Source organism: Scyliorhinus canicula, unplaced genomic scaffold, assembly GCF_902713615.1.
Source record: "Scyliorhinus canicula unplaced genomic scaffold, sScyCan1.1, whole genome shotgun sequence".
Lineage (NCBI taxonomy): Eukaryota > Metazoa > Chordata > Chondrichthyes > Carcharhiniformes > Scyliorhinidae > Scyliorhinus > Scyliorhinus canicula.
This window is the reverse complement of record NW_024056013.1, coordinates 1114405-1130791: the sequence shown is the minus strand read 5'-3', so window position 1 is coordinate 1130791 and position 16387 is coordinate 1114405. Positions and strand designations below refer to the sequence as shown.

Sequence of the window (16387 nt, the reverse complement as noted above, 5' to 3'; positions counted from 1 at the left end):
GGGATTACAGAGAGATAGAGAAGGGAATGGAGATTACAGAGAGAGAGAGAAGGGAATGGAGGAGATTACAGAGATATAGAGAAGGGAATGGAGGAGATTACAGAGAGATAAAGGGTCCGCCCAAAAGGGCGCGTAACCCTGGGACCTATAAAAGACAGGTCACAAACTCAGTTTGTTCTTCTTGACCAGCCCTCCTCTCTTGACCAGCCCTCTTGACCAGCCTTTACCGAAGAAGACCTTGACCGAGAGAGGAGAGGTTCGGACAGCAGCTGCCAGCAAGTAAGTGTCTCACAACGATCGCTACCAGAGATAGACATTCCTGACCCCTTTTAACCCGTACCAACCTGAAGTCTGCGGACCCAGTGCAGAGCAAGAGGCCCTTGTCCCCTGATCCGGCAGTTCCTTATTCAGATAAGTATTGGTCTATTTAGTGGTAGGAATAGTTTAGTCATCTTAGCGTGTGCATGAGTAGTTTATAATTGTATTATAATAAACTCATTTGTTTGAACTTACTAATTGGTGTATGGTTTTATTGCTTTGAACTTGACCTTGAAACTTGTGGCGGTATCTTAACGATACCTGGCGACACTTCCGGTGGCGCCCTCGAGGAGGGAGGTCGCAGGTCGGATCACTCCCACCCGCGATGGGGAAACGGACCTTTGTTAACGGACTTTTTTGGGACCTGGCAGCCTGAATCGGTGAAGGAGACGATAGGGAAGAGGCTTCCTTTCCGGGGTATGGGCAGCTGGACTAGAAGTGGTCGAGTGGAGCGGCAAAGATCGAAGCGGGAGCAGCGGGGGCCCCAGGCCGGGCGGCCAAGCATGGCGGACGGCGGGGGCTCACTGGCCAAGGGAGGAGCAGATGGAGTTCTTCAAGAACTGCTTCGCTGAGCTGAGGAGGGACACGCTGGACCCGATGAGAGCGGTGATGGACCGAATGGTCAAGACACAGGCGGTCCAAGGGAAGGCGCTCAGGGAGGTCGAGGCGAAGCTCTCCAGTCAGGCGGGCACGATAACGGAGCTGGAGCACGAGGTGGAGGAGCTGAACGCCCGTCAGAGGAGGATGCAGGAGCAGCTTGAAGAGCTGGGGAACAGAGCCAGGAGGCAGAATTTACGGATCATTGGCCTCCCCGAGGGCTGCGAGGGGTCGGATGTGGGCGCATACGTGACGGGTATGCTTGAGGCGCTGATGGGACCGGAGGCCTTCCCTCAACCCTTGGAGTTGGATGGGGCGCATAGAGCCCCCGCAAGGAAGCCCAGGACGGGCGACCGACCGAGGGCCTTGGTGGTCCGCTTTCACCGGCTTGCTGACAGGGAACGTGTGCTGCGATGGGCCAAGGCGGAGAGGAGCAGCAGATGGGAGAACTGCGAGGTGCGCATTTACCAGGACTTGGGAACGGAGCTGGCCAAGAGGCGTGCAGGATTCATCAAGGTAAAGGCAGCCCTCTACAAAAAGGAGGTGAAGTTTGGAATGCTGTATCCTGCAAAGCTCTGGGTTACGTTTGAGGAACTCCACTACTATTTTGAGACACCAGAACAGGTTTGGACCTTTATTAAAGATAAGAAGCTGGACTTGAACTAATGGGCACTTGGTTCTTTCAGTGCTGTACAGTGGCGGCGGTCTGTTAAACCAAAATTGCTCTGATTAGGACTTTTATTAAAAGAAGCTGGACTGGAACTAAAGGACTTTGGGCTCTCAGACCTTTTGTGTGGCGGCGATTTGTTAAACTATCCTGTACTGTAAACTTTTATCCAATATTGTTTTCAGCTTGGACAGAGAGTGCGGGCTGGAGGGTGCACTGTTTAGGGTCTTTTGGGGGGAATTGCAACCGGGGGGGGCTGCGCTTGGTACCTTTTGGCGGGAGATCGGGGCCTCTGATAGGGGTATGGGCTAGGGGCTGGTTGCGGGACTTGAAAGGGCACGGTGGGATACAATTGGGTTAATGGGTCCCTGGCGTGTGGGGGGAGGGCCTGAGCGCTGGGACGGGAGACAGGTAGGCGCCAAGGGCAGGGGTCGGTGTGGCTAGCGTAGGTCAGGGGGTACCAGGGAATTGGAGGTGGGGCGGGGCGGGCTAGGGCCAAGCGCAGGGCTGACCTGGTAGGTCAGGCCTTTGGGGGGGGGGGGGGGGGGGGGGGGGGGGGAAGAGGGTTAGGGCCACGTTAGTTTAGTTGTATACGTGTGGCATGGGCAAACAGAGCTGGCAGTGGAAGTGCCTTCTTAACATGTTTATTCTTTCCCACTGTTCATTTTCACTATGTTAAGGCTCTTTGCACAGGGCCATTTTTCTCTCTGTAACTGTTACAAATTTGTGTTAAATAAAAAACTTTAAAATAAATAAATAAATAAAAAACCGATACCTGGCGACTCCAAAGCCAAGTAACGAAACAGAGCCAAATCGAGTGCTCAGCACACTCACCCAGAACGAGCAACATCCCGAACAGGCGCTAGAATGTGGCGAATAGGGGCTTTTCACAGTAACGTCATTGCTGCGCTAATGTAAGCCTACTTGTGACAATAAGGATTACTATTATAAATAAATCAAATCAAAACCTGGGTGACGGTCACATTCAGAAGTTATTAAAATGGAACCACATACAGATAAACTATATCAGTATTTACTGACATTTCCATTTTAATCACTGCTCCTGGTACCTGACACCTCTTAACTTGATCCATCACATCACCACTTGGACTAACTGACTGGGCTGAGGTCTGTCTTGGATAAAAACCCAAGGATCACTTGTCATCACAGAATGCTAGAAATGTACAGCACAGAGGAGGCTATTCAGCCCATTGTGTCTGTGTTGGCTGAAAATGGTTTATCCAGCCCACTTTCCACCTCTTGGTCTACATAGAACAGTACAGCACAGAACAGGCCCTTCGGCCCTCGATGTTGTGCCGAGCAATGATCACCCTACTCAAACCCATGTATCCACCCTGTACCGGTAACCCAACAACCCCCCCCTTAACCTTACTTTTTAGGACACTACGGGCAATTTAGCATGGCCAACCCACCTAACCCGCACATCTTTGGACTGTGGGAGGAAACCGGAGCACCCGGAGGAAACCCACGCACACATGGGGAGGACGTGCAGACTCCGCACAGACAGTGACCCAGCCGGGAATCGAACCTGGGAACCTGGAGCGGTGAAGCATTTATGCTAACCACCATGCTACCGTGCTGCCCTGCAGGTCACAGAAACTCCACATCAGGGTGTCTTTAAATGTGATGAGGGTTTCTGTCTCTACCACCCTTTCAGGCAGAGTTCCAGATCCCCACCACCCCCCTGGGCGAAGAAAATCCTCAATTCCCCTCTAATCCTTCCAACAGATACTTAAATCTCTGGCCCCCTGGTTACTGACCAGCCTGTTAATGAAATAGGTCCTTCTGCCGTCTGATCCACTATATCTGGGACCCTCATAATTTTATACACCTCAATTAAATGTCCACTCAGCCTCCTCTGTTCCACAGAAAACAATCCCAGTCGATCCAATCTTTCCTCTTGTTAAAATTCCCCAATCCTGGAAACATCCAGAAAAACCTCTTCCGTCCTCTCTGCAGGAAGAATGTGATTGTACCGGAATGTGATGACCAGAACTGTACTCCGTACTCTAGCTGTGATATAACTCGTGATTTTAGTTCTAGAATAACCATTCTGTAACCTTCAATGTGATGGAAACTGACAGCTGCAACCTGCCAGCATTTGAAAGATATTTACAAATAATTTGAGGGTTTCTTACAGTTGGGACCTTTCTCTGTCCTGTCCATTCGAGGTGTTTGATAACAGCCTTTCTCCTGTGAATATCTAGCTGGAGTTTTGGGACCTGATGTGTTTCCTTGTTCATCTTGTTGACTCTAAACATTGAACCTTGTGGTTCAGACACCAGAGAATCAAACTCCCAACAACAGATTGTCTGTTACTGACTTTCTTGACAGCTCTGCAATAATACAGACAGTCAAATCCTTACATGGTTCTGGTCCTCAGTGACATACATAAATAATCAGCTTTAGATGTAATTCATATATTCCACAGGAAACTAAGGCGCTTCCTGCCAGCCAGAGAGTAAGGGAGTGAATCTGAACCGTGTCCCCGGGAAAGGAGCATCCTGAGGACCAGCCATCTGCCTTTCCCTCGGGGACCAGGACCGAGCCGCAAACCAACCATCAAGGAAGCCCCCAAAGCTGGCCTGCCTTTCAAATCCGCCCATGGGAAGGTATATTAAGCCCGCCTCCACTCATAACACCAATCACAGCTGGAAATCGGAGTAGGAAATCATTAACCAGTCGCTGTGTGTGCAGGAAATCATTAACCAGTGGCTCTGTGTGCAGGAAATCATTAACCAGTGGCTCTGTGTGTGCAGGAAATCATTAACCAGTGGCTCTGTGTGCAGCAAATCATTAACCAGTGGCTCTGTGTGCGGCAAGTCATTAACCAGTGGCTGTGTGTGCAGCAAATCATTAACCAGTGGCTGTGTGTGCAGGAAATCATTAACCAGTGGCTCTGTGTGCGGCAAGTCATTAACCAGTGGCTGTGTGTGGCAAATCATTAGCCAGTGGCTCTGTGTGCAGCAAATCATTAACCAGTGGCTCTGTGTGCAGCAAATCATTAACCAGTGGCTCTGTGTGCAGGAAATCAGTAACCAGTGGCTCTGTGTGCAGCAAATCATTAACCAGTGGCTCTGTGTGCGGGAATTCATTAAACAGTGAACTTTGTGTTAATTTTCAGAAAACCACTTTTACTTGGAATTATTTTTCCATGGAAGTGGATGATCAGCCATGATCATATTAGAGAACAGAGCATGCTCAATGGGCTGAATGGCCTGCTCCTTTCCTATGTACCTGTCCTGGGAGTGTTTGATGGGGATGGTGCAGAGGGAGCTTTACTCTGTACCTAACACTGTGCTGTACCTGTCCTGGGAGTGTTTGATGGGGATGGTGTAGTGGGAGCTTTACTCTGTATCTAACACCATGCTGTACCGGTCCTGGGAGTGTTTAATAGGGACAGTGTAGAGGGAGCTTTCCTCTGTATCTAGCCCCATGCTGCACCTGTCCTGGGAGTGTTTGATGTGGATGGTGTAGAGGGAGCTTTACTCTGTATCTAACACCATGCTGTACCTGTCCTGGGCGTGTTTGATGGGGACAGTGTAGAGGGAGCTTTACTTTGTATCCAACCTCGTGCTGTACCTGTCCTGGGAGTATTTGATGGGGACAGTATAGAGTGAGCATTACTCTGTATCTCACCCCGTGCGTACCTTTCCTGGGAATGTTTGATGGGGACAGTGTAGAAGGAGCTTTACTCTGTATCTAACCCCGTGCTGTACCTGTCCTGGGAGTGTTTGATGGGCTAGTGTAGAGGGAGCTTTACTCTGTATCTAACCCTGTGCTGTACCTGTCCTGGGAGTGTTTGATGGGGACAGTGTGGAAGGAGCTTTACTATGTATCTAACACCATACTGTACCTGTCCTGGGAGTGATTGATGGTGACAGTGTAGAGTGAGCTTTATTCTGTATCTAACCCCGTGCGTACCTGTCCTGGGAATGTTTGATGGGGACAGTGTAGAAGGAGCTTTACTCTGTATCTAACCCCGTGCGTACCTGTCCTGGGAATGTTTGATGGGGACAGTGTAGAAGGAGCTTTACTCTGTATCTAATCCCGTGCTATACCTGTCCTGGGAGTGTTTGATGGGGAGAGTGTAGAGGGAGCTTTACTCTGTATCTAACCCTGTGCTATACCTGTCCTGGGAGTGTTTGATGGGGAGATTGTAGAGGGAGCTTTACTCTGTATCTAACCCCGTGCTGCACCTGTCCTGGGAGTGATTGATCGGGACAGTGTAGAGGGAGGGAGTTTTACTCTGCATCTAACCCTGTGCTGTACCTGTCCTGGGAGTGTTTGATGGGGAGATTGTAGAGGGAGCTTTACTCTGTATCTAACCCCGTGCTGCACCTGTCCTGGGAGTGATTGATCGGGACAGTGTCGAGTGAGCTTTACCCTGTATCTAACCCTGTGCTATACCTGTCCTGGGAATGTTTGATGGGGACAGTGTAGAGGGAGCTTTACTCCCTGTCTAGCACGTTGCTCTGTGTAGATGAATGTGGGTCACACTCCAGCTTTTCACACTTTGAGCCGGTGTTTTCTCTTTCTGCCCGTGTTTATCCATGTCAAATGTTTAAATATTCAGGAGGAACAATGTTTATGTTGAAACCCGATCAAGCCCCTCGTCCGGAGCCTCAGCCACAGGCTCCAGCTGGTGTGTAACCTGTAACCAGATCCCAGCAGGATTAAAACAAGCTGACAAGCGGCAGTAGCTCCTTGTACAGCGAAAGCTGTTCCCGGACCGTCAGCAGATACAGGACCGAAGAAGACCCTTTTGCCATAAATATGAAGCTTACGAGGTAAACACGATTTTCAGTCAAATATATTCAACCCCTCCCATCTCTCTCTGTACCCCGAAGCCCGCCTTTGCACAGAAATTTGGGAAGGACACAAAGGTGTTTGTGGGAGCGAGGTGAAGCCACAAGAGGGGGTGACGATGTGGGGGGTGGGGGGATGTTGTGGAGGGTAGTGGAGAGGGTACGAGAGGGAAGGTGGACAAGGCTGTGTCATGGGGACGGGGTGGGGATTCTGGAGAGGATGGGTTCGAGAGGCCCCGGGGAAGTTACTGAAGAGTGGGGGAGATTCCCCCTCCCCCTCAATGATGGGGTCTGGGGGAAGAGAGTCAAACCGCAGAATCCCTACAGTGCAGAGGGAGGCCATTCATCCTATCGGTTCTGCACCGACCCTGTGAAAGTGCACCTGAATCTAGGCCCACTCCCCTATCCCCGTAAACCCACCCATCCTGCACATCTCTGGAGAGGGGGTGGGGGGAAGAGAACCTGGGATGGAGAGACTGTAGAATACGTGGTCCAAAGGAGAGGGGCTGGTGGTGTTCGGGACACCAGGGTTCCCGTGTGTGAGGGGGACCCTGTGGGTGTCTGGGGAAAGGGGTTCCTGTGCGCACGGGCATTTGTGTTTGGAGGGAGGTGGGGCATCCTGTTTCTGGGTGTGTGGGGCGGGGGGGTGTCCTGTGCTCTCGTGTGTGTGTGTGGGGGGGAGGGGGGGCGGAGAGGGGTCCTGTGCTGTCGTATGTGTGTGTGTGGGGGGGCGGGTGGTCCTGTGCTGTCATGTGTGTGTGGGGAGGGTCCTGTACTGTTGTGTGTGTGCGCGTGGGGGAGGGTCCTGTGCTGCTGCGTGTGTGTGGGGTGGGCGTCCCGAAGTGGCGGGGGCGGGGAAAGAGTGTTGAGCGGGCGCCTGGGGGAGGGGGTCGTGTGTGTGCGTGGGGGGGGGGGGGGGGGGTCCTGTGTATGTATGTGGCCCGTGGTGTCCTGTGTGTGGGTGTGTGTCTGCGGGGAGGTGTCCTATGTGTGGGGGGGTCCTGCGCTGTCGTATGTGTGTGTGTGGTGCGGGGGTGGTCCTGTGCTGTCGTGTGTGTGGGGGTGGCGGGGGGTCCTGTGCTGTTGTGTGTGTGTGCGGGGGAGGGTCCTGTGCTGCTGCGTGTGTGTGGGGTGGGCGTCCCGGGGTGGGGGGGAAAGAGTGTTGAGCGGGCGCCTGGGGGAGGGGGTCGTGTGTGTGTGCGCGCGCGGGGGGGTTACTGTATGTATGTGGGCCGTGGTGTCCTGTGTCTGGGTGTGTGTCTGCGGGGAGGTGTCCTGTGTGTGTGGGGGGGGGGGGAAGGGGCGGTGTCATGTGTGTGGGTGTGTGTCTGGGGGTGGTGTCCTGTGTGTGGAAGAGGTGCCCTGTATGTGGGTGTGTGCCTGGGGGTGGTGTCCTGTGTGTGGGTGTGTGTCTGGGGGCGGTGTCCTGTGTGTGGGTGTGTGTCTGGGGGTGGTGTCCTGTGTGTGGGAGAGGTGCCCTGTGTGTGGGTGTGTGTCTGGGGGTCCAGCTCCCCTCACTGACCCCCTGTTGTGTTTGTTTTGCAGGCCGGGGGGCAGGACGCTGTTGCCGGTGGTGTGGCCTCCTCCCCTCCCCCTGCTCCTCCTCCTGGGCCCGGGGCTCGGCTGCCCCTCCGACTGCCTCTGCTGGAGCCCCAACCGGACGGTGAGCTGCTCGTCCCGGGGGCTGGAGGCGCTGCCACGGGGGATCCCGGCTGGCACACGGGCTCTGGACCTGAGCGGCAACCGGCTGGACTGGGGCCCGGCGCGAGGCCTGAGCCGTCGGCTGGACGAGCTGGAATTGGGCCATAACCGGCTGCGGGAGCTGGAAGCCGGCGCCCTGGACGGCCTGGAGCGGCTATGGCGCCTGGGCCTAGGCCACAACCTCCTGCGCTACCTGCAGCCCGGAGCCCTCCGCGGCCTGGCCGCCCTCCGCAGCCTGGAGCTGGCCGGCAACCCGCTGCTGCTGCTCAGCGATCACACCTTCCGCGGCCTGGCCGCCCTGCGCACCCTCAGCCTGGGCTCCCCCGAGCTGGCCTGGGCCGGCCCGCAGGCCTGGGCAGGCCTCAACCAACTCACCGTCCGCGGCGCCGCGCTGGCCTGGCCACCCGGGCCTGTCCTCTCCCCCCTCCTCAACCTGACCGCCCTCCGCCTGCTGGCCTTTCCCAAGGTCACCGCCCTGCCCGGCCGCCCCTTCCAGGGCCTCTCCCGTCTCCGCCTGCTGGAAATCGACTCCTGGGCCTCACTGGCCCAACTAGGCCCAGATTGCCTCCTGGGCCTCAATTTGGTCTGGCTCTCAGTCACCCGCTGCAACCTCAGCGACGTTCCCTATGCCAGCCTGAGGACTCAGGCCTACCTGCGCTTCCTGAACCTCTCCCACAATCCCATCGCTGCCATCGGCGGAGCGCTGCTGCAGCACGTGACCCGCCTGGAGGAGCTGCGATTGGTGGGCTGCAGCCTGCGCGTCATCCATGACGCCGCCTTCCGGGGCCTTATCTACTTCCGGCTGCTGGACGTCACGGCCAATCAGCTGGCCAGCCTGCCGGCTACCGCCTTCCGCTCGCTGGCCTCCCTCCAGAGCCTGGGCCTCGGCCTCAACCCGCTGGCCTGCGACTGCCGCCTGCTCTGGATCGTCCGCCGGCGCCATCGCCATCGCCTCCGCTTCCTGGGCTCCCAGCCGCCCGCCTGCGCCTCCCCGCAGGCCGCCGGCTCCCTCCCTGCCAGCACCTTCAGCTGCCGCCGGCCCCGCATCCGCGACATGAGGCCGCAGCGGCTGCAGGCCCGAGAGGGCCAGACCGTCACCCTGCGCTGCTCGGCTGACGGCCAGCCGCTGCCCCTCATCCTGTGGCTCAACCCACGGCGCCAGCGGCTGGGCCACCCCGAGGCTGGGATGGGCCTCCCCGGGGGCCTGGGCCTAATAGCCGAGGACCAGGGCCTGAACCCCGAGGACCGCGGCCTCCTCCCCGGGCGTCCGGACCCCAGCCTGCCCCCCGCGCCCCCGCTCCTTTCTGGCCCCGCCATGGGCCGCAGCCGCCTCCTGCCGGACGGCAGCCTGCAGATCACCTCGGTCCGCCGCATGGACTCCGGCACCTACCGCTGTGTGGCCCGCAACGCCGGCGGCAACGCCACGGCCTCAGCCTCGCTACAGGTGCGGCCGCTCTCGCTTCAGGAGCTGGGACTGGCCGGGCGCTCCGACTCCCGGGCCAAGGCCGGCCTGCGGCCCGGATACCCCTTCGACACCCACACGCAGCTGGTGGCCACCACCATGGGCTTCGCTTCCTTCTTCACCGTGGTGTCGCTCTGCTTCACTTTACTCTTCATCTGGAGCCGGGTCAGCGGGCCCATCAAACACAACATCCATGTCGACTTCGTGCCGCACGCTGGCGGGGGCGGCGGAGGCAGCAGCGGGGATGACGCCAAATACAACATGAAGATGGTCTGAAGGCTGACGTCACTTTTCCTGAGACGACACTGCGACCCCATCTATGCCTCAATTGCTAAAGGACAAGTGCCCCATATGCCTCTTTCACCATCCTATTAACCTGCCCTTCCATCTTTAGAGATCTATGGACAAACAGGCCAAGGTCCCTTTGTTCCTCAGACGTCACAGTGTCAGGCCGTTCACTGAATGCTTCCTTTTCAAATTACTCCTTCCAAAGTGTGTCACCTCACATTTTTCAGGGTTAAATTCCATCTGCCCCGTTTCTGCCCATTTGATCATCCTGTCTATATCTTCCTGTAACCCAAGACACTCAACCTCACTGTTAATCACCAGGCCAAGCTGTGTGTCATCCACAAAGGTAATGATTCTACCCCACACATAGTCATCTATGGCGTTTATATAAATGGCAAACAACAGGGGACCCAGCGCAGATCCCTGTGGTACCCCACTGGACACTGGCTTCCAGACACTAAAGCAGCCGTCTGTCATCACCCTGTCTCCTGCAGCTAAGCCAATTTTGAATCCACCTTATCATGTTACTCTGTATCACATGTATTTGTCTTCTTTATAAAGTCTCCCATGTGGGATCTTGTCAAAGGCTTTGCTGAAATCTGTGTAAACTACATCACTACCACCATCAACACACTTGGTGTCAATCAAAATTTGTGAGGCATGACCTCCCGCTGAGCCATGCTGACTATTCCTGATCAAACCTTGCCTCTCCAAGTGGAGATAGATTCGCTCCTTCAGAATTTTCTCAGATAGTTTCCACTACCACTGACGTGAGACTCACTGCTTTGCAGTTCACTGGCTTATCTCGACAATCTTCCTTAAAAAGTGGGATCATATTAGCTGATCTCCCGTCCTCTAGCACCTCCCTCATAACCAAAGTGGAATTAAAAATTTGGGTCAGGGCCCCTACAATCCCACAGCATCCTGGGACACAATTCATCCAGACCTGGAGATTTGTCCACTTTTAAGCCTGCGAACACTTCCAATGCCTTGTCACTCCCTCTGTCAATTCACTCAAGAACCTCTCGGTCTCTCTTCCCGAGTTCTATATCTACCTCCTCATTCTCTTGGCTGGAGACAGATGTGAAATATTTGTTCATCACCCAAACCAACGTCCTCAAAAGTTTCTCTCCATTTAAAAAATAAATTGCCTTTTTATTCCTCTGACCAAAATAACCTCACACTTATGCATGTTAAATTCCATCTTATCAAATGTATTCTGGAAGTCCAAATACGTCTACAGTACCCTATTATCCATTTGGCTTGTTACATCTTCAAAGAACTCCAAACAAATGAGTCAAACACGATTTACCCTTCACAAAACCACGCTGACTGATGGATTGCGGTTTGACTTTCCAAATGTCCAGTTACTACTTCCTCAATTATGGATTCCAACAGTCTCCAAACAACAGGTTTTAAACTAACTAGTTTCCTACTTTCTGCCTTTTTGAACAGGAGGGGTTACATTAGACTTTCCCACTAATGTAGTGACATTGTCACTGGGTCAGTGTCTCCCCCTGGTGTCTGTGAGGTTGTTTGTGGAGAGAAGCCGGAAGTGACGGACAGTGAGAGTGGAGAATGTTCATTGTTTCACATTCGGCGCTGGGGCCGCACTCGGGATTTGTAAACCCCGCCCCCCGACATTGACCTCTCACTTGACACCTCACAATGCTTGATGGAACTGATTGACAGCCGCCCCTGACCAATAGGGTTAAGAGGCGGATCGAAGGGCCATCAGAAGCGGCTGGTCCTCCAGCCAATCAGAGTGAATGAGGGGGCGGGACTGGGCCTAGTGAAGAATGCGCAGGCTTTCTCGGATTCACAATCCGGAATGGCGGGAGCGAGGGAGAGCTGGATTAGGCGCGTCGTTGGACACACTTCTTAAACATGTTATGTAAACCGAAAACCCGGAGAAATAACCTACCAGTACCGCGGGGACCTGAACGGGGCCTGCAGCTTTTTCACAGACAGGACAATGAGGACGCCATCTCTCTCTCTCGCGCACTGGCGATGGTGCGCATGCGCACTTGCCATCTTTATTGTGGCACCAGCTTCAGTGCGCGCGCGCACCCACCATCTGTGTTCAGTAAGAAGTCTTACAACACCAGGTTAAAGTCCAACAGGTTTGTTTCAAACACGAGCTTTCGGAGCACGGCTCCTTCTTCAGGTGAATGGAAAGGCTTGTTCCAGAAATGTTTATATAGACACAGTCAGAGATGCCCCGGAATGCGAGCACCTGCAGGCAATCAAATCATCAAAGATGCAGAGAGAGAGGTAACTCCAGGTTAAAGAGGTGTGAATTGTCCCAAGCCAGTTCAGTCGGTAGGCCTCTGCAAGTCCAGGCTTGTTGGTGGGGGCCGAATGTAATGCGACATGAATCCCAGATCCCGGTTGAGTCCGCATTCATGCGTGCGGAACTTAGCTATAAGTTTTTGCTCAGCAATTTTGCGTTGTCTCGTCTCCTGAAGGCCTCCTTGTAGAATGCTGACCCGGAGATCAGAGGCTGAATGTCCTTGACTGCTGAAGTGTTCCCCAACTGGAAGGGAACAGTCCTGCCTGTTGATAGTCGCACAATGCCCGTTTATTCGTTGTCGCAGTGTCTGCATGGTCTCGCCAATGTACCACGCTTCGGGACATCCTTTCCTGCAGCGTATGAGGTAGACTACATTGGTCGAGTCGCACGAGTATGCGCTGCGTACCTGGTGGGTGGTGTTTCCACGTGTAATGGTGGTGTCCATGTCGATGATCTGGCATGTCTTGCAGAGATTACCCTGGCAGGGTTTTGTGGTGTTGTGGTTGCTGTTCTGAAGGCTGGGTAATTTGCTGCAAACAATGGTTTGTTTGAGGTTGCGCGGTTGTTTGAAGGCCAGTAGTGGGGGTGTGGGGATGACCTTGGCAAGATGTCCATCCTCGCTGATGATGTGTTGGAGGCTGCGAAGAAGATGTCGTAGTTTCTCCGCCCCAGGAAAGTACTGGACGACGAAGGGTACTCTGTCAGTGGTGTCCCGTGTTTGTCTTCTGAGGAGGTCGGTGCGGTTTTTTGCTGTGGCGCGGTGGAACTGTCGATCAATGAGTCGAGCGCCATATCCCGTTCGTACGAGCGCATCTTTCAGCATCTGTAGGTGTCTGTTGCGCTCCTCCTTGTCTGAGCAGATCCTGTGTATACGGAGGGCTTGTCCATAGGGGATGGCTTCTTTAATGTGTTTCGGGTGAAAGCTGGAGAAGTGGAGCATCGTGAGATTATCTGTGGGCTTGCGGTAAAGCGAGGTGCTGAGGTGACCGTCCTTGATGGAGACGAGTGTGTCCAAGAATGGAACTGAATTTGGAGAATAGTCCATGGTGAGTTTGATGGTGGGATGGAACTTATTGATGTCATCGTGTAGTCGTTTCAGTGATGTCTCGCCGTGGGTCCAAAGGAAAAAAATGTCATCGATGTATCTGGTGTATAGCATCGGTTGAAAGTCCTGTGTGGTGAGGAAGTCCTGTTCAAACTTGTGCATGAAGATGTTGGCATATTGAGGTGCAAATTTGGTCCCCATGGCTGTTCCGTGCGTCTGGATGAAGAATTTGTTGTCGAAGGTGAAGACGTTGTGGTCTAGAATGAAACGGATGAGTTGCAGAATTGCGTCTGGAGATTGGCAGTTGTCGGTGTTGAGGACTGAGGCTGTTGCAGCAATGCCGTCGTCATGGGGGATGCTGGTGTAGAGTGCCGAGACATCCATTGTGACGAGGAATGTTCCTGGTTCAACTGGTCCATGGGTGCTGAGTTTCTGTAGGAAGTCCGTCGTGTCGCGACAGAAGCTGGGTGTACCTTGTACGATGGGTTTCAAGATGCCCTCGATGTGGCCAGAGAGGTTCTCACACAGGGTCCCATTGCCTGAAACGATAGGACGGCCTGGTGTGTTGGCCTTGTGTATTTTCGGGAGGCAGTAGAGATCTCCAATGCGGGGATTACGTGGGATGAGAGCACGTAGGGTGTTCTGAAGGTCTGGATCTAAGGTCTTGATCAGTCTGCTGAGTTGGCGGATGTGTTCCTTGGTTGGATCTGCGGGTAACTGCCTGTAGTGTTCCTGGTTGTCGAGTTGTCGGTATACTTCTTTGCAGTAGTCTGTTCTGTTCAGTATGACGGTGGCCCCTCCTTTGTCTGCTGGTTTGATGACGATGTTGCGGTTGGTCTTGAGAGTGCGGATGGCGTTGCGTTGTGCTTGGGTGACGTTTGAGGCTGCCTTGTGATTGCGAGTGATGAATCTGGCATTGACACGACTTCTGACGGCTTGAGCATACATGTCGAGTCTAGGGCAGCGGCCTTCCAGAGGGGTCCAATTTGACTCTTTCCTTTTCGGTTGCTGCACTGCAGATCTCGCGGTCTGATGTTCCGGTTCATTGGTCGTGTCCCTGGGTTCGCTGTCGGCCTCTTGGGGTCTGTGGAAGAATTCCCGGAGCCTCATTCGCCTGATGAATTCCTTATTCCACATCATGACCATCTGTGTTGGCGGCGGTAGTAGCGAAGCGCACGCGCATCCACCATCTTTATTGGGGGCAGCAGCAGGCTCAGTCGCCATCAATGTTGAGGGCAATCATTTTCAAATGTTTCTTCATGATAGTGTTTCACTCCAAGTTACAAATTCTTATTTATGAGACCTAACCCGGGATTTGTAAACCCCGCCCTGTCCAGGGCAGTGACAATAATTCGTATTTATTGTGCCTTGACAGAATCAAGCTTTTTAACACATCTCAGAAAAACGTTATAAAATAACAATTGACAGTGAGCAACATGAGGAGATATTAGATTTTAAGGATAATCTTAATGGAGGAAAGTGAGTGAGAGAGTCGCAGAGTTTGAAGGAGGAAATTACAGAGATTGTGGCCCAGTCAAATGATAAAAGGCCAGTAATGGTGGACCGAATAAATTAGGAATGTTATCGTGGCCGGAATGAAATTAGTGCAGAGATCTTGAAGGGGTGTGGAGGAGATAACAGTGATCAGGATGATGACAACTATAACAAACGAAGAAGGGGAAATTTCAACTTTTGGTACTTCTTAAAAGGAAAGTGAGCCCAGGGGATGGGTAAACAAGACTTGTTTGTATTGTATTTGTTTTATTGTCACATGTACTGAGGTACAATGAAAAGTATTGTTCTGTGTACAGTCAGAAGTTCTGATGTGGAGATGCCGGCGTTGGACTGGGGTGAGCACAGTAAGAAGTCTTACAACACCAGGTTAAAGTCCAACAGGTTTGTTTCAAATCACTAGCTTTTGGAGGAAGGAGCAGTGCTCCAAAAGCTAGTGATTTGAAACTAACCTGTTGGACTTTAACGTGGTGTTGTAAGACTTCTTACTGCAGTCATAAGTTCATGAGATACAGGAGCAGAATTAGGCCATTTGGCCCATCGCATCTGCTCCACCATTCTATCATAGCCAGAGCATCTCCTCCCGAGAACACATGACCTAGGAGCAGACAATTTAGCCTCCCGCGCCTGAACACCTTAAATGTGATCATGGCTGATCCCATCCTCGGCTCAAATCCACCGTTCTCCATAAGCCTTCAACCAATTACCAATCAAAAATCTGTCTCACTCCTCCTTGAATTTACTCACTGTCCCTTCATCCACCGCACTCCGGGGTAGTGAATTCCACAGATTCACAACCCTTTGGGAGAAGTAGTTTCTCCTCAAATCTGTTTTAAATTTTCCACCTCTTGTTCTAAGATTATGACCTCTCATAGAACATAGAACAGTACAGCACAGTTTAAAATGCCCCACAAGAGGAAGCATCAGCTCCACGTCTACTTTATAATCTTCATTATTGTAGTGATCCACAGGAGGCAGGACTTCCGTCACCACACCAATATTTATTTACAATAACGATATTACAGGAGCAGCTACAAACAGTGCTGCGAGCAGTCCAGTCAACTTAAGACTGGCTCACAAAGCCTTCACAGGTGCTTATATGTGCCCCCTCAGTGAGCTATAATTGAGGGAGCTCATACTCCAATTGGCCAACCAATAAAGCCAATTGGAGTTCATTCCAATTATTGTCACAAGTAGGCTTACATTAACACTGCAATTGAGTTACTGTGAAAAGCCCCGAGTCACCACACTCGGGCGCCTGTTCGGGTACACAGAGGGAGAATTCAGAATGTCCAAATTACCTTACCAGCACGTCTTTCGGGACTTGTGGGAGGAATCCGGAGCACCCGGAGGAAACCCATGCAGACATGGGGAGAACGTGCAGACTCTGCACAGTCAGTGACCTAAGCCGGGAATTGAACCTGGGACCCTGGTGCTGTGAAGCAACAGTACTAACCACTGTGCTACCATGCCGCCATTTGATGATTGGCTGAAGTATCGTCCACACACAGAACACATAAACATATTCTCCCCATTGTGAACAATGCTTTTTGATGTTATATACAAAAGCTGATGGTTCAGGCTGTGATGAATCGAGTGACTGTTAGACCATGTAAACTGCTGCATTGTCATAAAAACCGAACTGGTTCACTAATGTCCTTCAGGGAAAGGAACC

General features: G+C 52.9%; 1 protein-coding gene across 1 annotated transcript in view; it reads right to left on the bottom strand.

Moving 5' to 3' along the window:
- LOC119961544 (zinc finger protein 850-like) overlaps positions 1–16387 on the bottom strand; it is a 73157-nt gene that overhangs the window by 34997 nt on the left and 21773 nt on the right. The gene's annotated exons all lie outside the window — the stretch shown is intronic.